We start from the raw sequence: 20,972 nt of genomic DNA, 5'->3' as shown, positions 1-20,972 counted from the left end.
AACACACACACAGGTATATAATATGTAGTGTCCACAGACGCAATATTACACTAAGGGATTAGAAACATTTACACTGCATTTGCTTGAAGGTCATAATCTAATAGTAGCGTATTGCATTTTTATGACCAACGCAACAGCTATTGCATGCATTGTGTGCACATCAGTGTGTTTCTGCAGACATTATATCGGATCTTCTCGGTTGTTGGTTGATGTAATATTTATTCTGTATGAGAGTAAATAAAAAAAGAATCCCTCTACTTCAGTGCAGTACAGTTTCTTATATTGACTTGCAACTAAGCTTACTGTTTTTCTGTTGTGTTTTTTTTTAATGTAATGAATTAGTTTAATGGTTAATTGATCGTTGATAGCTGCGTTTACTGTCTGGAATTGCTCAAGTAATTGAGGAAACATTTAGACATTCAGCCCCAACTCGTTTGTTGTCTAATGAAGTGCACTGTCAGTTTGTAGAAGTGAAGCTACTACTAACATTATTCTGTTAAGCATATCACTGACAGAGCAGCATGCTGGTCTGAAATTTAGCACATCATACACTGTGTTGTCAGTAAGTGTTACTGTAATCTGATTACTTTCTTTCAGTAACGAGCAATCTAACGCGTTCATTTTTCCAAGCCAGTAATCTGATTAAAGTTAGTTTCCTCAGTGCCTGTGCGTTACTATTTTGTTGTTGCCTCATACTGTATGTAGAATGAAGAATACTGTAGTCATGTACGAAGAGCATTTGAATAGAAAATACTGCTCTTGAGTTTGGGAGTGACATCACATCTCACGTTTTGTCATCGGGGAAAAAAAACGGGTCACGTGTAATACCATGCTGTGTGCGCGCCGTCTGCTACGGCGGTCAACAACATAGCCTGGCTACCTATCAGGATGCTAACAGTAAAGGAGCCGGAGAGATACAACAAACGGCTGCATTTGCTCACTGGAGATGCAGCCATTACTTCACATATCCGTCCAGTAAAGATGACAAAAATATCTCCGTGTGTTGCAAACGCTGCGCTGGCTCAGAAAGACTGTCGACCGCTAAAAACTCGACATCCAATTCAACTAGGAAGTACTTGGAATTACAGCACAACGCGAAAAAAACTCGAAACAAAGCCGACAGGTATCGAGACAGCCAGCATTTCTACAGTTTGTAACCACCCTTTATAATATGTGTAATTATGTACATTTTATAGTTAGAGTTTGTAATCATAGGCGGAGTTTTACATTTTTGGGACTGGGGGAAAAGCATGTTGAAGACTCTGAAACAAAAGTCAAAAGTTTGGACACACTTCATCATTTTTGCGTTTTATATATTTTCACTACTATTGTAAATTCTCACTGAAGACATCAAAACTATGAACGAACATGTGGAATGGCATAAAAAAGTGAAATAACTGAAAACAGGTTTTGTAGTCTACATTCTTCAAAGTATCCACCTTAGAGGTGTCTCCAAACTTTTGGCCAATACTGTATATATATATATACACACACATCTTGACACTGTTCGAGTTCAATCAACAGTTCAAGTTGTTGTTGGTAGCGTTTGAAAGCTAAGGTTTAAAGAAATTCTAAATATTCATCTTGCCTCCTCTTGTGTAGTTTTGGCTAAGCAAAGCAAAGGATAGTCTCCAAGGTGCTAGTCACATGATCTGTTTGAAAATTTTTGACCCATTATGAAAACTGTACGTTGTAGGATTTTTGTTCATTTCATTAATTTTTGTTGTGTGTTTTATTGCTTTACAACTTTTATAGACAACATTTTAACGGATACGTCTTTATTTCAAAGGGGAACTCCATCGACTAATTAAACCCCCGCTAACTCAAAGATTAAGCCTTATGTGAAAAACTCAATTGCACGCGATGACATTTTTCTGTTATTTTTATGTTAAGGCAGCAAAAGGAGAAAAATTGGTAAAAAGTAACTGATAATTTACTTTTAAAGTAACTTAGTTACTATGATAATAAAATAACCAGTAACTTGATTACTTTTTTGAGGTGTAATCAGTAGAGCTGAAGCGAATACTCGAGCAACTCGAGTAACTCGAGTTTAAAAACTGATCTGAGTAATTTTATTCACCTCGAGTAATCGTTTGATTTTGACAGCTCTAAGCATCACGTTCAGCTCGGACTACTTTTAATGTGGGACAACGCGCTGATGTCACATGCGTAGAGGAAGAAGCAATAAAAAAAAAAAAAAAAAAAAAAATTACTGCAGCCGACAGCCGCTACAAACGATACCGACGTTGCTAAAAACTAGCCCGCGTGATGCTGCGGTGGTAGCAGGTAGCGTCTGATGCGTCTCATAGAGATCACATGTATGTTGAACTAGATGCGAAATGAAAGAGTCAGCGGCGTTAGTAAACAGCCGCCATCTTAAAGCAGTAGACTTATTAGCACTAATAAATAAGATTAACGTTACTGTCACTCGCTCACGTAACGTTAGCCCTATGGAGGGCTAGGTTTCTATTAATTATGACCACTGTCGATGCGTGGCTAACGTCTCTTACATACAGGCTTTAACATAACATAGCGCTGTGGAGTGGTGAGGGTGTAAAATAAAAACTTAGTAATGCTAACTGTCAATTTTAGCTCAGTAGTCATTGCTGGATAAAACACCAAGTAGCACTGGTCCCTAATGTGCTCCAATACAGAATGTATCATACATTTATTTTAAACACTGCAAAAACTCAAAATCCTATCAGGACTTACAGTTTAGACTAACTTAAAACTTTTAACTAGAACTTAAAAATAGCTTGATAAAATTAGAAATTCAATTGAAACACGTGGGAAAAACACCTAACTTTTAAGTGATGTGTGTTATCAAGCGTAATGGCATTTTTAGGTAAGAAATATATACAGTATATATATATATATATTTTTTTTAATAAGATCTAAAAGTTTTTAGAGTGAAAGCAGTGAATTAGTCTTTTTTTATATTCTAGTTACATCTGAGATGCAATTGTTGGCTGTTTTCAACAATGTACATCGAAAATGCAGACATTGATTGACTGAAAATGGTTCAATATTAGGTGAAATGTCTTGTTTTCTCATGTATATTTATAAATGCTCTTCACCTAAAAATATGTTTTATCCGGCTACTTGATTAATCGATAGAATTTTCAGTCGATTACTCGATTACTAAGATATTCGATAGCTGCAGCCCGAGTAATCAGTAATCAGAAATTAAATTACTTTTTTAAGTAATCCGTGACAACATTGATCATACATAGCAATGTTTTTCAACCACTGTGCCTGGACACATGCAGGGGCGGTGCCAGGGATTTGGGGCCCCATGAAAAGATATCACCTTGGGCCCCACCACCAGTGCCTGGGGACACACAAACATTTAGAGCATCACCTGTGTAATTTCCTGCATTCTGGTGAATCTTTACACTCTAATTTGTGCATTTTCTGCATTAATTTAAGATGAAAATATATTTATGTAAACATACAGCATATAGAGCAATAATGAATAGACTGATATCATTTATAAGAAATGTACTGAAGGCCATCTTTTACAATCTAAATATATTTTTATTAGAAATATTCTCAAAGCAAATACCATTATGAATGACTTAGAATAAATGTTTTGTTTTAACTTTACTACAGTATACATTACAGTATACAGTATACAACTGTTTTAGTATGAACAGATTGCTAAGGGTTTGCCTGCTGTACTGATTAAATGTAAGCAAAATGTGGAGCAACACTAGCTAGCAAATAATTTCAGTATTTCATTATGGAGTAGGCTTAGCCTCATCTGGAAACTCGCGATCTCCACAATAGGCTACAGCTCCGAAGCGAGGTCCCTTGTTAACAAACTAAATTCAATTGATGACAAACTAAATTCAATAAATTCTTGACAAACTGGATTCAAGCAGATTTTAAAAAAGAAAATTTCCACACCAACTTTCACCATCTTTAGGATACCACAAAATGCCGTCATTATTTGGAATTCATGTTTTTGAATGTAGGTGAATGTCGTTCATTGAGGCCGGAAAAATCCCTTATTTCTTATAGAGTGAGCTGGGACCTCGCTCCGGAGCTAAGATAACAGGTTAATTTTCAGCACTACACTGACCCAAGACACCATCCTTGCTTTGTGAAGTAGTTTGTCACATCATGTTGGCCTTTTTTACCATCTCCTTTTTTGCTTTCTTTTCTTTCCTATTTTGAAAACCCAATTTTTGAAAACATTTCTGCAGCACCGCACACTCCGAGTCATTGACTGGTGTAAATGCGCACCACTGCTCCTGGTCTGATCAAAGTAAGAGCAGACCAAACCATTTAAGTTGGCGAGGGGGGGGGGGGGGGTCAATACGTATTCTCATTGGGTGTTTAGTTTTTGCCAAAAACAACATAAGAAAAAGAAACCCTTCGTTTCATTCCTAAAATTATGTTGATTACTATTTAAATTTGCAAACGATTACTGGTACCTAATGTTCTAATTTTCTTTGTGGGCCCCCATCAGGGCATGGGCCCTTAGAAATAGTCTCACTTTTCACCCCAATACGGCGCCCCTGGGCACATGCGACACTCAACTGTGCCCTGGCATAGTATCTGGTGTGCTGTGGTAAAAGAGGATGATTTTCCACGGCACACTGCTGTGCTCCGGCCACAGCATAGTGTCTGGTGTTCCGTGCGGTGGCACAGTGGTTGAACAACACTGATTTATAGGTTGGGTTTAAATCTCATTGAGTTACCTGTATCGAGTTTGCCTTCGTCAATGTTTGACTTGCCCTCAGTCCAGCTGGTACCTCACCTCTCTTCCAAAATATGGCCAGATCAGGCACTAGTTTACTTGTTTGCTGTATAAAAAATGGATAGGTGAATGGAAATGATGTCATGAAAATATACTGTATATATATTTTTTTTAACCTTCTATTCCATTAAACTACTTAGAGGTTGTCAATTTTCCTCATAGTTGATTATAAAATGTTGTCAAATTACTAGTGGATCTGCACTTGCATCCCATTGCTGATACTCAACTTCAATCATCTTGAAAAAACGAGGCTCTGTAAAAACGCTTTCACCCGCTTTCTCCTCCCCAGTGCCTTTTTGCATATGTCAAGTCCAGCCTGTGGAAATGTCACTTTGAGCCTGGCAGAAGTAGCTCTCTGTCTGCATTTTGATTGCTTGCTTGCATTAAGGGTAGACTCCTAAGAAAGGTTGTGTATTCATGATCAATACTGAAGCACAGCTGCATCCAACTCATCAGTCATTGACAAATACAACTAAATACATTCTGCAAAAATCTATCTTTGGAGAGAGGATTTGCCAGATCGGCTTTCTGGCTCAGTGCTGGCAACAAACGTTTGGCGTCCTTTCAGATCATCTGTCGGCAACCTTTCAGATCAAGCTTTTGTAGTTGTACTTTTTGTACAGAGTTTGAATGCGTGGTGGTAAACCTCTTTTTACACTTGTGGATTCTCAATTTTTAACTATCAGTACCACATACATTATGAGGATGGATGATTAGTTCAACACTGCATATCCTCTGGTTTTAAACTCCAGCTGGTCTTTTTGTGAAACATGTTATGACTTGAACAAAAAGCTCCAGAGATTTTATTTTATTTTATTTTTTTGTATCTGTTTGCAATTTCCCTGGTAATGTTTTATGAACGCATGTGATTATTAATGTTTCTGGGCAGGGATACTTCTTCCTGTGGGAAATGTGTTTAAATGACAAAATGTAGCCACAGAGCAAATGCATTAAATATGCATGTAACCACTGAAGACATAGCTAAGGGTGTGCATCTGCAATATGGGACCAAAAATGATGGATAGATTTTTATTCATCCACTAGGGAAAATGGGAAAAAAATGTAAGTAGTGGCTGTGGTTTGGTGGATACACGTGCATGCTTGTAAGAATGCCGCAGACTCCGCCGGCTGACTTGGATTAAAAAGAAAAGAAGGGAGAGCATTCTGGAAGAAAACAGAGCGAGGTCTTTGTCTGAGCGGGGAGACGTGAACGATTGCTTCCACTGGTAGCCCTGTGACTTGTGTCTGTTTCATCTTGTTAGAATGTCTAGCAGATCTTTTCCCATTGGGTTGTCTCTGTCAGTAATCTGCCTGAATTTGAAAGCAATTACGCAAAATGGAGGAATCAAAGAAACATTTGGGAGGCACCTAAAAGAATAAAGGGATTAGATCGAGGATGAGATTAACATTTATGCATATGCTTTAAGAGGTTGCCTGTCCCTATCTAGTGCATATCAGCTAATTTACTTATGTCTTGCTGTTGTTCACATAACACATCCAGCAGGGGGTGCTCTGTTGAAAAACAGTCACTTCTTTCATTTATATTTATGCATAGTGATTGTGAGTAGGCTAAATCAAATGTGTCGTTCATACTATTAAAAATAATACATTAATTTTTACGTACTCTTGTTTCATTTTGCTCTATAATTTTCAACCACGAGCATATTTAGCTCCCCTGGTGTAGCAGTTCTAAGGTTCCCCCGCCCCCCATTAATTCCTTAGAATTTTGCTATTTTCAAGTTAATTCCCAGGAAATGTTTGTTAAACTATTGTTATATTGTTCCTTCCATTTCCATTGCTGACTCATTTAAGGTGTTAAAAACAGCAATTAATAGATACTCTAATCCATTGCTCAATGATGTTCGCAATTTTCAAGTGCTCTTAAGAGCTTTCTCACATAACAATGTATTTAAGTGGTTTGTAAAAAGCCCAAAATAAACTTGTGCACTCCCTGAAATATTTCCCAATCTACCATGGACTGCATGTGCCTCAAGGAGTTTCTCTTTTCCTGATGACATTCCCTTCTACTCTCACCCTTCTTAACCTCGAGAGCGGAACATCTGCTTTCCCCATTCTGATGGCGTTGGCGGTCTCAAAAGCTTGGGCATCTTGCCTTGAAACAGAAGAAAAAAACTTTTGGACAGGGCCCCTGGCTTTCTCATTAGTAGTCTCTACAAGTCATACGTAAGAGCCTTCAGCTTTTCTAAGCAAGTGCTCACTGGTCAGCCATCACCATTGTAATGCGCAGTCTTGACCTGTTCCCACTGAACTTTGTGTGTGTGCGTGTGTGTGTTTTGTCTGCACGCCGGGCTTTCATTTCCATGAAAAAGGAGCGTAGAGAATGGACAGGGGCCACGTTTCTTTCTGCAAGACGGTGCAGACGCAATTGCGAGGGCAGAAGGTCGACCTCATCCATCATGTTGTGAATAGGCAAGAATTATGGCCTCATGTCTCTGTACAGCACCTGATCAAGACATTTTTGACAAAGGTCGGCTTGGGTATAAGAACTATATGAAAAAGTGGTTCAAGCATATGAAGTAAATTCTGGATGAAACAGCCAAACTTCTACTCGTTAGAATTGTTTCCATATAAAATACCACAAGAGTGGTAATCTGCAGGTATCCTCTGTTAATCATTTGAGAATTAAAAAAATGTCCCTCAAATAGACACACTCTTCCATTCAGAAAAAGAACCTTGTAATATGATAATTGTAAACCTCAAAATACTCCCACCACTGCCCCTTATTCAGGTGCTTATGATGCAACATCAGAAACAACTTGGGGGTCAGTATCTTGCTCAATGATACCTGCACATGGTCACCTGGGGTCAGCATCAAATGCACAACCTTTGAATTGGGTGACAACCAATTTAAAACCTGAGCCATGCCACCACCAAGCCCATTTAACTACTACAGTTCTTTGCTGCTATTTTTAATACACTTCCTGAGGACTGTTGCTAATCAAAACAGCATCCATGGAGAACCATCATGATCTTTAACACCATTGGTGGAAAGTATTTGCATCATTTTAAATGAACTGGAGGGTTACGCAAATTTTCAGTTCTTGATTTTGTTTTAAACTTTTAGTATGTATGTTTACAATTAATGGTATCTCCCTTTCAGACAACTAATTTGCAGTTGAGTAAATAAATACCTCCAGCCACTATTTGTGGAAATAGACTACTTTAAGTATAATTTAATGATTTTCTTACCCATGGATAATGCACAGTGATCCAAATTGCAAGTATATTGCCCCTAAACGCTACAACCCGCATTTGATGAATACTTCCACATGATTTACGAATGATGTAAAAAGCTTTTAAAATACAAGTTATATAGGTTATATACAGTAAGTCTGTAAAATTGACCTTTACAGGATGAGTGCCATTTTTTAGTAATAAAATTCCTTAAATATTGTGACACAAATGTCAAAATCACAGTAATGGTGGTAATGGTGCACTGACATTATTTCATACCCACATCAAAAGGTACTGAGATGGTTTCACCAGCATTTACTTCTTAGAAATCTGCTAACAGAGAGTCATTAGCATTCAGTATTAAGGTATTTGCGGACATCTGACAAATGTAAGTGCACTGTGTTCATTCTATCATTAGTAGCTTCTTGTTGTGATGATAAATGAGGGTTAATCAAGACAACAAAGGCGTTAGATGTAAAACCAGTGTTAGTGATAACTGCGCTACTATATGGAATTTTCACTGTGTGATAGCGTCTCAGAACATATTACAGTTTTTGACTGTATCTGGTGAAATACAGTCCAATATTACATTGGTTTTATTTTTATCTACACTATGACACCTTGTCACATTTCATGCAAATGAAAATAAAGCTGATATAGTCTGTATGGATGTCCTCCCCCACCGTAATATAACATTTTTCTTATGTTAAGTGAGCCTTAAGAGACCTGCTCTTTTACAGAGTAGTTGAGTGGTAAACAAAAGCTGAAACACTAATAAGTGTCATTTTCTTATACTACAATGTTAGACATACAGTGTATCACAAAAGTGAGTACACCCCTTGCATTTCTGCAGATATTTAAGTATATCTTTTCATGGGACAACGCTGACAAAATGACACTTTGACAGAATGAAAAGTAGTCTGTGCTGACAGCACTCCTGTAATGAGTCACATGACATTTTGGAGGGAAAATGACAAGCAGTACTCAGTATTTGGACATTTAGGGATGTACGTAGTTCCCGTGCGGTGTACTCACTTTTGTTGCCAGGGGTTTAGATATTAATGGCTATATTTTTAGTTATTTTGAGGGGAAAATAAATTAGCTCTAACATATAACCTGCACACGGACTACTTTCATTATGTCATTTTGTGAGTGTTGTCCCATGAAAAGATATACTTAAATATATGCAGAAATGCGAGGGGTGTACTCACTTTTGTGATACGCTGTAGGTGCCAATAATCAATAATAATGAAAAGTACTACATGGCATTCATTGTGCCCTGCGATTGGCTGGCAACCAATTCAAGGTGTACTCCTCCTACCATACATAGTTAGCTGGGATAGGCTCCAGCACCCCTGCGACCCACGTGAGGATAAAGGCATAGAAGATGAATTAATGACTCATTCACTGCCACTGACAGTGAACAAATAACATTTGCAGGTTGGAGCCTTGTCATTGACCTATTTCTTCAACTTAAAGTACCAATTTTCAATCAATTTGAGTACTGGACTATTTACAAGTCAGCATTCAGACCCTCCTTGTACAAATGGGGATGTCTTTTGCTGTCAATAGCAGCCAGTGAGGTAAAAAAGACAGGAAACCGGTAAAACACATGCAAAAATGGTATAGTGCTTCGGCAGCCAAGGATTTTATTGTGGATTTTTTTTTTTTTTTTTTTTTAAACTCAAAGTCATGGTAGACAAAGTGAAACATTCTTACTTGACAGTGGTATGAAAAAGTATCTTAACCTTATGGAATTTCTCACATTTCTGCATAAAATAACAATCAAATGTGATCTGCTCTTTGTCAAAATCAGACAGGTGAAAAAAAGTGTCTGCTTTAACTAAAACCACCCAATCATTTATAGGTTTTTCATATTTTAATGAGGATAGTATGAAAACAATGACAGAAGTGGGAAAAATAACTAAGTTAACGTTAAATATTTTGTGCCCCCCACCCCCTTTGGCAGCAATAACTTCAACCAGACGCTTCCAGTAGCTGCAGATCAGTCTGGCACATCGATCAGGACTAATCTTGGCCCATTCCTCTTTACAAAACGGCCGTAGTTCAGTCAGATTCCTCTGGCATGAATCGCTGTCTTTAGGTCAGGCCACAGCCTCTCAATGGGGTTCTAGTCTTGACTTTGACTTAGCCACACCAGAATGTGTATTTTTTTCTTCTGAAACCATTCTGAAGTTGTTTTTTACTTCTGCTTTGGATCATTGTCTTGTTGCAGCATCCATCCTCCTTTTAGCTTCAACTGTCTGACAGACAGCCTCAGGTTTTCCTGCAAAACATTCTGATAAACTTTTGAATTCATTTTTCCATTAATGATTGCAAGTTGTCCAGGCCCTGAGATAGTAAAACAGCCCCAAATCATGATCCTCCCTTCACCATGCTTCACGGTAGGGATAAGGTATTGATGTTGGTGAGCTGTTCCATTTTTCCTCCACACATGATGTTGTGTGTTACTCACAAAACATTCAACTTTGGTTTCATCAGTCCACAAATATTTTGCCAAAACCTCTGTGGATTGTCCAAGTGCCTTTTTGCGATCATTAAACGAGTAACAAAGTTGTTTTAGACAGCAGTGGCTGCCTCCGTGGAGTCCTCCCATGAACACCATTCTTGCCCATAGTTTTATGTATAGTTGATGTGTGCACAGAGATATTGGACTGTGCCAGTGATTTCTGTAGGTCTTTAGCAGACACTCTAGGTTTTTTTTTTTTTTTACCTCTCTGAGTATTCTGCGCTGAACTCATCTTTGGCGTCACCTTTGGTTGGTGTCCACTCCTTGGGAGGGAAGCAACAGTGCCAAACTCTCTCCATTTGTATACAACTTCTCTGACTGTTGATTGGTGAACATCCAGACTTTTAGTCTTAGTCTTAGTTTTGTATCTTTTCCCTGCTTTATACAAATCAACAATCCTTGATTACAGGTCTTCAGGCAGCTGTTTTTCCCGGGCCATGATGCACATGAGACATGCTTCTCATAAAGACGTTTCTTACCAGGTGTGTGTTTTATAGTGGGTAGGGCACCTTTAAACCACTCATCGGGGATTGGGCACACACCTGACTTAAAATGTTTGGTAAAAATCGGTTTCAATTGCTGTTTAAGTCTCCTTAGGCAGAGGGTTCACTTATTTTCCCACTTTCATTTTTTTCATGCTATCCTCATTAAAACATGAAAACCTATAAATGTTTGGGTGGTTATAGTTAAAACAGACACTGTATTTTCATCTGTGTGATTTTGATAAAGTTCAAATCACATTTGATGGTAATTTTATGCAGATATGTGGGAAATTCCTAAAGGTTCAGATACTTTTTCATACCACTGTATATACTTTGCGCTACTGTGTATGATGTGTAACTGAGGTTGATCATGGTGGCATCACGTTGCACCTTGTAGGACAATACTTGGATGAACGTGTCTTACTAACATGATTTTGATAAACCCTATGTAAAATGTTTTGGTGAATGGATCATGTTTATTGATGTTGCTTGGGAATATCAATATTGACAGGGAGGTGGAAACATATCATGAAATAAAGAATTTGAAATGGCAAACACATTTTTTCAGTTGGGATGTGCTGTGGTAAGGTTTTACTGGTGGCGTGCCCTGAGGTTTTCCCTTTTTTCCGCCGTATATAAAAACGACAACGCATTCTCATTTTATGGTCCCCAGGCTCCCAGTTTGAGGGGGCGAGAGGGCGGAGTTTTGTTCCATCTCGTGATTGGCTGACTGGCAGTGACGTTTCAAGAGCCGCTTCCTGGTCTGGCTGCTCTCCGGGGGAGGAGGAGAGAAGCGACACTGCGGTGTTTGCAACGCTCAACAAAATGGCTGCGAGACCACAGAGACCGAGAGCTCACTGATACGCCTCCCATGACCGTGCTTTGCGCCGTCTGGACCCTCGCAGAATGTATTTTCCCGGAGTCGCTTCTCACTTTGCATTCGCGTTAGCCGGCACGTCGCGAATCGTCCCGCTGGTCACTTAAGAAAAAAAAAAAATTCATTTTTTGCACTTTAAACCAAGTTGGCCAGCTGGCTTTCGGACGGCTGTCGGCCAGTTTAGACAAAAAAAAAAAAAAAAACTGCGCCATTCTTTTCTTCTTTTTTTCTTTTGAATTGAGGCTCAGTTTCTATCAGCAAACCTTCCTCTGCTAGAATTCTGCTGCGTTTTACAAGGTTGTTTTGGCATCGTTGTTTTTGTTGATGTCTTCGCTTCCTTTTCATCCCCGCCCCTTGTATTTCATATCACATATGGCGTTTTATCACGTAGTGCATTTTTTTGCGACAATTTTAATTTTTCACTCATGCTGCATATGACAAGATTGTGGTTTTGTATATGTGGCTGAAGGGGGGGGCGTTGTTTACCTCGCTCTCCTGTCAATAAGCTGCTACGGCGGCCGCCGACGAGGCTGCCAAGTCTTGACTGAATCTGCTCCATCGCTTTACGGGTAACTTCGGAAACAACACCGGGGAATGATTACAAGCTGCCAAAGCCGCGTCTAACGAAAGGTAAGTTAATAATTATAACCTCTTTCTCTGTTCTAAGACACCTCATTCTTATCAACTCCTTCGTTTTAATGCACTCTTATGTGTGTGTTCTCCTAATTACATATGGTGGTTGCCTCAATCGAGATTTCATCAGAAATGAGAAAAGGTAGTGGTGAATGCTAGGTAGGATTATACGCTGTGACACTTTATTTTCTTTAAACGTTTATAATCTGTGTACAATGGGAATATACTTGAAACTTCAGTGTTATATCATAGGTCTTCAGTGATTGGTTGAGTGGGACTGGAGAACATTATGCACATGGCATGGTTTCTTTCCAATAGCAAAGAGGGTATTGCATTACTTTCATTCGTGTAAAGGGTAAAACATTTTGGGGGAGACTTCCTATGGAACGCTCATTGAATGTAACTGCTGGTGGTAGCCGTCATATTTTATGTAAAGTACTTTTAAATGGTGTAATCGGCCTGTCCAAATAGCTGTGATACATCATGTAAATTCCACTACGCTAATTCCAAGTACATTATTAATTCTAGCCGTCCCGACGCTCATCCTCTGTTCCTCCACCGCGACTCCAGATACTGATTGAACTGTCGTCTTCCATTGCATTGCACCCCCACTTTTCTGCATCCCCAGGCGCCAAAGTACAGCTTTTAATATCTCTTCGTCGTGTCTTAATTGAGGTACATAATTTCCTGTTCAATTTAACCATCCAATCCCATCCCTCTGTCATCTTCTGTCAGAACTGTCTTATCTCAATCGTCACACACCAGTGCCATGATGAAATGAAGAGAAAAAAAAATGCTGGGAAAATCAAGAACACTGATACAAGTGTTGAGCTGGAATGTGCTTCTCCTGCTTCAAAGCTATTTTACTGGCGTGTGCAAGCATTTTGGGGCCAACCTCAAGGTCCTGGCAGTTGGTTAATGCCCTGCGGTTGCTAAACAGGTCATGAGGTGTCTCCCGCATGCCCCTAAACACCCAGCTGGCTTACAGATGCACACACCTACAAACACGCACACATTTTTTTCCTCCTCCAGAGGGTCAAGTGTCCTCCCTCCTCAATACCCACCCGTCTTTCCCAAAGGGTGATTGGAGCAAATAAAAGAGTGGCTGTGAAAAGATGTTGCACGGGTGCTCTGCTGCCCATAAAGTAGAGAATAGGGGGAGGAGACGGAGCTTAGGTTTGTTAAGAAGAGGGAGTCTGATGCTGTAAGTCCTTTACAATCAGGCTTTCAAGCATACGTTATGTCCACTTCAGCGAACTGCCCAGGTGGATAAAATCCTTCCACCTTTATGACTAATGATTGCTGCTCATATTTAGTGGCTGTGGCTAACATAGGCTCTTTATGGTATGTCAGCCCCCCTTTTTTAACTGCAGTGAATCATACAGAACCATGACATTCCATGAGACTGTTAGACATCATTGTCTTTCTGAATTCTGACACACAGTTAATGGTATGTTGTTGTTTTTTTTCTTTTTTTCCCTTTAGTGTTTTTAACTCTCATGTCCTGATTGTCTATACTAGCTAATGATATTTGACTGGAAGATCAAATCAATTACGACTTAGAGAGCTAATTGGGATGGAGAATCTCTGAATGTTCTGCGTCATGTTCGTAATGCTGCCTGGAGGTGTTGTGGCAAAGCGGAAGGAGGTACACATACACACACACGGCAACCATAGCTGTTTCATGTACTTCAGAAGACAGCAAAGTAGTAAGGCTGATTTATCAACTCTGCAAGACTCCACTTCACTTTGCCTTCACTGCTCCAAGTAATGATTAGTGGAATCAAATAGGGTATTGACTTTTAATAAGGTTAGGAGACCTGGGAATTACGTATTTGACATTCTTACTAATGGTAATGTTTTTGCACTAGAGATTTAAACCACCCAGACTCCAACTAACTATATACAGCAACAGAACACTGATTAATTAATCTGCCGTACTTATTACAACATTTGAGTCTAAAGCAAAATCAGTCGCAGTTTTGTATTCTTCAAAAAATTTTATTGGCAGCACACTAGTACTGTAGGGTTTGGATAGATTTTCACTATTCAAGGGAAAAAACATTCCATCTGTTATCTTCTATATAGGTAATTTGCTGCAAATAATAGCCAGGGTTTGTTTCCTTTTGTCTGACCTTCTGCTGATAAGACTGCATAACATCTAATCCTCTAGTTGCGGCTCTTTTTCCCACCACAATGCCATCTTGGAAGTTGTGGTAGACTGTCCTGCTCTGTGGCACACTATCCAACAGCTCTTGTAGATTTCTTCGACAAAGTATTAAACCAGTTTCCCAAGAGGTTTCAGTTCCATTGAACAAGAAGTACATTCAAACATTTCTGTTGGCTCCACTAAATACCACTTAGTCCTGCTTCAGTAAAGTGGCTTATGTCGTCCATTCTCTTCCTCCCCCCGTCATTGACCTTATCCCAGGCCTGACCGTGGTGGTTACCGAGCCTGTTATTATGAAGCCTTTTGAAGAACTGGCACAGAACTGATAGGTAACATGCTTTACACAACCACAGAGTTATGCTCCAGTCTGGGAGGGGGGGCATTGCCATTGGGATCAGCTGGATTCAATTTGTGGTTGTCAAAAGCCATTAACCCCTTCCTCTAAATACAGGGAGGTAGAATAAATGGATACCTGTCACTTGAGTTTGATGTGGACATTGTAATAATTGATGAGTATATGTGGACTAGGTCGTTCTCAACCCCTCAAACGATGAGAAAAGGAAAACCTGAATTTCTTAATGCTGTTCATACTGGAACCCAATATCTGGCAAAATAAAATTCTGATAAGCAAATTAGCAATTAATTGTATGGTTTATTCAAGGACTTTAAGACCGATTTTTTTGGGGGGGGCGGGGGGGGTCTTCAACACAAATTGAATTTCTGAGAGAAAGTTTGACTCTACACAACTCTGTCATTCAGTATTTAACATGACAACACAAATATTTAAAAATCTGTCTATTTTTATGATTTTAATTGGGCCGGTATCTGACGATTAATGGGTCGTTTCGTACTGTCAACTGAAGAACAGTATGTCACCTATGGATGAGCTGTGCAGACATCTGTTTCAGCAATTCTGCTCTTTTTCATCAAACTACTAAAATTACTTCTCAACCCATTTAAAATGTTCATAAAAATAACAATTCAGTACTGTAATTTCTTAAGCATAATATGCACATACTGTATGTATAGCACTGCCTCCCCAGTTGTATACTCTTCAAAGTATGTTTTTCAAATCTTTTTTTTTAACCTTGCAAACAGAAAGTCGTTAGACATTGCATTAGGACCTCTCAGGTTATTTGTAAAGGGCTATATGAATATAAAGTATTTGATTTGATATCTTATTGATTAAAAATTAGGGCTGTCAAATTTATCACGCAAACGGGCGGTAATTATTTAAATTAATCACGTTAAAATATTTAACGCAATTAACGCATGCGCGGCATGACCCACTCACGCATTGTCGCATTCAACCTATAATGGCGCTGTTTTGCTTATATATAGAGCTAAAAGGCAGCGCCAAATGTGTAAAGTGGATTTTAGCATTCTTTGAAGCTGTGCTTTTAAGTGGCTATAGTCTTAACACCCCTCCCACAACAACTGGAGATATTGTGGGAAGCAACGTGGGGAAGAATGGCAGTAGTTGAACTGTTTCTTAACACCCTATGTTATTCCCAACGCAGAGAATATATATCAATTGGTGCCACCACCCACAGTCACGGTTGCACTCCCCATCATGCATTTGGGCAGAACAGTTAAATTGCTACAGTATCATTTACTGAAAGCTCAACAAATACACTAGATGGCAATATTTAGTCACAATATACAAAGTCACATTTATCCTTTAAGAATTACAAGTCTTTCTATTCGTGGATCCCTCTCACAGAAAGAATTTTAATAATGTAAATGCCATCTTGTGGATTTATTGTCATGATAAACAAATACAGTACTTATGTACTGTATGTTGAATGTAAATATTCGTCTTGTCTTATCTTTCCATTCCAACAATAATTTACAGAAAAATATGGCATATTTTAGAGATGGTTTGAATTGCGATTAATTACGATTAATTAATTTTTAAGCTGTGATTAACTCGAATAAAAATTTTAATAGTTTGACAGACTTAATAAAAATACACTGCGCACAATCCTTAGGTACTGGTAAACATCTACACAATATTGTTTTTTTTTTTTTTTAATTTATTTTGCTTTTTCCTATCATGTAACTCCCTCTGCAATTTTTGATAATATAGAAAATGATTGTGTATTATAGTTAAGGAATTATGGTCACTTTCCTTAGGTTTACACATATCTAGTCAAATACTTGTTCTTCCTCATTTGTAGTACTGTGTTTGTGTACTATACAGTATAATGGCTAACACAGGAAAATATATATATTTTTTCCGAGTGTGGAATGATTATTTATTGTGATTGCTGTTTTATGCTTCCTTCTTCCCAAACATACATGGCAATGGAAGTGGCAGGGTCCAAAGGGGCCCACCAGGGGTATGACAGGTCAGCATTGAAGCATTGAGATGGAGTGGGGTGAGGGGGGCAGCTGGGACCTGGCGAGCTGATGCTTGTGAGTCTTGGCACTGCTCCAGGGGAATGTTCAGTGTGCCGAGGTTTATTTGGGGCCCTGTTCCCTCCTTCGCTTTCGAGTTAGCTAATTGGAGACACGGTGAGAAGGAGCATGGCATCACATGGAAGAAGACTGATGGGAAATATGCAGGACATAAAATTTAAATGTTCCCGTCTGCTCCCAAACTAATATAAGACAGTAGTGCTCAATATGTAACAGGACTTGAGCCCCACAGAGAGTTTTGACACACAATGAGAATTTTCCAATAATTGTTTGTTCCAAATAAATTGGCATGTTTTGGTAACAAGCAAATAGGATATCTTGTTTCTATTTTTGGGTAGCTCTTGTTTATGCTCTGTAACGCCATTTACCATTTACATCGTTTTCAACTTTTTAATCGTCAGACAGTTGACATTTTGATATGTGCAGTTATTGTCAGAAGGTTGTGTCAAAGTAACCTTGATAAGTCTGTCTCTGCTGATTATATCATTTGATTTGGCACATGTCCTGTTTGTATCGGCTGTATTTTGGTGTGGTTATTGTGACAATTCCATGTTAGATTCATGGTTTTTTATTTGTACTTAAGTTGATTAATGCACAACATTTTATCGACACCATAAATAGGCCATTTTCTTAAAACTGAGTGGCAATCAAACAGTATAAATGAATCAAATCATGCACATATAGCAATGTAAAAAAAAATGTTAATGTCAGCCCTAGTAAAACAAAAAAAAAACCAATGCTTCCAAAGTAATGAATCAAGAAAATGCTTTGCTTGTTCATAACGTCATCAATTAGCTTGCAGACCAGACTGTAAAATACAGAAAGCATATGCAGTGCATATCCAATCCTGCAAACACAGATCAATTCATAAAGGCAAACACTTAAAATGCCTTGACACCTTGAATTCTGCCAGCTAGTGGCAGATCTCGCACTGTTTACTTACTTAATGAGCTGCCGCTGCATTGGCATTTCATGTAGACTTGGCTGCTTCCTCAGTGAAGATATGGAGAGCAAACCTCAAGGCTGTTATTTATAGCATCAACTCTTTTCCCGAGTCACAACTATCCGCCCATCTTCAGCCACGTCAACAAATCCCAGCATCCATTGATCAAGTCTGTTCTTCTGGCAATAAAGTGTGTTGTGTACATTCACTCACCTGCTCAAGGCGAAGCTGGTAAACATCAACCCCACAGAGATAATCATGCTGACTTGAAAGCTTCCACTAGCCCTAACATTCTTCTGCAGATTTGCAAACAAAAATGGAAAAATCCTGGGAACAGTTTAGTTTGCGATAGAAATAATCGGTAATAATAGTAAATTAACCCGACTCACAGTGTGATTTGCGTTTGGCCTGTATAATAATCCGACAACTAATCACTATCTGTCCATGTTCCATGATAAAAGTAATGTGACTTTTTTGTGAACCACAGGAATGTGTAGCTTTGATATAGTGGCACTGGTGGCTAGTAGGCTTACCACATAGTGTAGCAGTGGTGGCTCATATTGCTTCACTTCTTAACTCTCTATTTGTGAATGGTGCCATTCAGGATGCATCAAGCTCGGGTGTCTTCCATACAGTGTCTTTGCCTTTCCAAGTTGTCTTTGTCTTCAGCAGTGTAGGTTTCCATCATCTGTGCACCTCCTCTCTCTCCATATCATCATCCAATGAATATTAGTAATCAAGGCACATGGTTATTTCGGTGCTTCCCACCCCCACCTTTTCTTTTGCTCTCTCCCCTTGTCTGCCAGCCTCCATCATTGCTAAGTTTACTTTTTTTCTCTCCCTTCAACGTCTCCAGTGAGGATTCTCTTTTCTGTCTTTACCACTTCCAGCCTCCGCTCCCCTTATTTGCCCTGTCTGGTTCTTTGGCGGCTGTCTTTCTTAATTGGTGTTGTTCCGTGTCTGCTTTCATCTGCTGCCTGTTTCCCCCCTTCTCTCATCCGCCCACCTATATTTTTCTACCCCTTCTTTTTCCCCAGCACCTGACAGAAAGACAGGCACCAGACACACTGCCTCGCTGACGTTTCTCTTCACCGAGCTTTCCCCTTTTTCTGGGGTTTACTGTGTGTGTTTGTGGCTATTCACATTGTCATACTCCGTTCACTACAGCTGTGCCACACACTCCAAAGATTTAGTAATTTTCAATTTACTATTTTTTTATGTGGTTCTGCGGAAACTATTTTCAAGGCAAACTGTGGTTTTATTGGTACTAAAACCTTCTAAATTCAACGTTCATCTGTCGTAAATGTCGTGAAAATGAAAAGCATCAAAGATTGTTTTTCATTTGACCCTAAAGCTTATTGTGATTCATTCAATATTCAGAGCCTTCACAAATTTAATTTTCATAAACAGTAGTTTCCATTAATCACCTTAATTTTTTAGATTGCTGAACAAAATACATATTACCAAAAAATAACCTAAATAAATATAAAATGCATTTTTTTGTCTTTTAACGGGAAAAGGCTATTTAGAGCTACCTGGTCCTGTTATGTTTACCTGCCACAAAGTTCATTTCCATTGACCAAGCCCAATTACCTCAGGACATATTTTTACTCAAGAAACCATTTCAATAGAATCAGTATGATGAACTGAAGTATGGCTGCAGCTATTGATTATTTTAGTGGTCGATTAATCGATAAATTAGTTAGTTCGAATAATCGAGTAATCGGATAAAGAACATAAAAAATTTAAATACCTGAACTGAGCCTCAAACGGTATAAAAAATTTAGAGCTGTCAAAATTATCGTGTTAACGGGCGTTAATTAATTTTTTTAATTACGTAAAAGTATTTGACGCAATTAACGCAGATGCCCCGCTCAGATTTAAATGACAGTACAGTGAAACGCTCACCTGTTGTGTTTTATGGAGTTTTGCCGCCCTCTGCTGGCGCTTGGGTGCGACTGATTTTATAGGTTTCAGCACCCATGAGCATTGTGTAAGTAATTATTGACATCAACAATGGCGGGCTACTAGTTTATTTTTTGATTGAAAATTTTACAAATTTTATTAAAACGAAAACATTAAGAGGGGTTTTAATATAAAATTTCTATAACTTGTACTAACATTTTTCTTTTAAGAACTACAAGTCTTTCTATCCATGGATCGCTTTAACACAATGTTAATGCCATCTTGTTGATTTATTGTTATAATAAACAAATACAGTCCTAATGTACAGTAGTTGAATGTATATATCCATCTTGTGTCTTGTCTTTCCATTACAACAATAATTTACAGAAAAATATGGCATATTTTATAGATGGTTTGAATTGCGATTAATTGCGATTAATTACGATTAATTAATTTTTAAGCTGTAATTAACTCGATTAAAAAATTTTAATCGTTTGACAGCCCTAAAAAAATATATGTAAATGAGGATCTATGTACAACTTAAGAACAATTAGCTAACTTACTTAGCAAAAGTCCCCTAGCTTAAATGCTATAAAATGCTAACGTTTTTTTTTCAGACACATATTCCCACAGTAGAATGGCTAAATATTCCTGGCCTGGCTCTGCCAGACTATTCTCCCTGTATTTTTCAAACAGAGAGAAATAGTCTGGGACCCATCCCATTGACGGCCTTTTCGAGCAGATACAAAATCAATCGACAAATCAGATTCGTTTATTTGCGTGACGTGTTCTTCACGAGCAACGTCACTCTTGCGCGTCGAAAGTCGTCCCTTCAGCAACACAGACGGTGAACGGCAGAGCCGAGAATATGTTCCAATCCACGGTAAAATCAGTTTTAAATTACCAAAAACACATCAACACGAGTCACTGACAACAATCTGTCTCGCGCTAGCCATGTCGAATAAACTCCGCTCTCTTCATATGTTTACTTCCGCGCGCTAGTCCGTCATCCTGAAGTCGCCATTTTACTAACGTCACGTCTGCCCGTCGC

At 38.7% G+C, this 20,972-nt stretch overlaps 1 protein-coding gene across 4 annotated transcripts in view; it reads left to right on the top strand.

The window, feature by feature from the left end:
* LOC130919915 (trinucleotide repeat-containing gene 6C protein-like) overlaps nt 1-20,972 on the top strand; it is a 310,124-nt gene that overhangs the window by 189,045 nt on the left and 100,107 nt on the right. For 2 of the 4 annotated variants that reach the window (XM_057842551.1, XM_057842549.1), the window contains exon 1: nt 11,768-12,479. The exons of the other annotated variants lie outside the window; for them this stretch is intronic. The gene's annotated coding sequence lies outside the window, so the exon portion shown is untranslated. Of the gene's footprint in view, nt 1-11,767; nt 12,480-20,972 lie in introns of those variants that run through there. 4 annotated transcript variants of the gene reach the window in all.

The sequence above is a fragment of the Corythoichthys intestinalis genome, chromosome 8 (genome assembly GCF_030265065.1).
Source record: "Corythoichthys intestinalis isolate RoL2023-P3 chromosome 8, ASM3026506v1, whole genome shotgun sequence".
Lineage (NCBI taxonomy): Eukaryota > Metazoa > Chordata > Actinopteri > Syngnathiformes > Syngnathidae > Corythoichthys > Corythoichthys intestinalis.
Note: the sequence above shows the minus strand (reverse complement) of the source record. Positions and strands in the feature narration are given on the sequence as shown.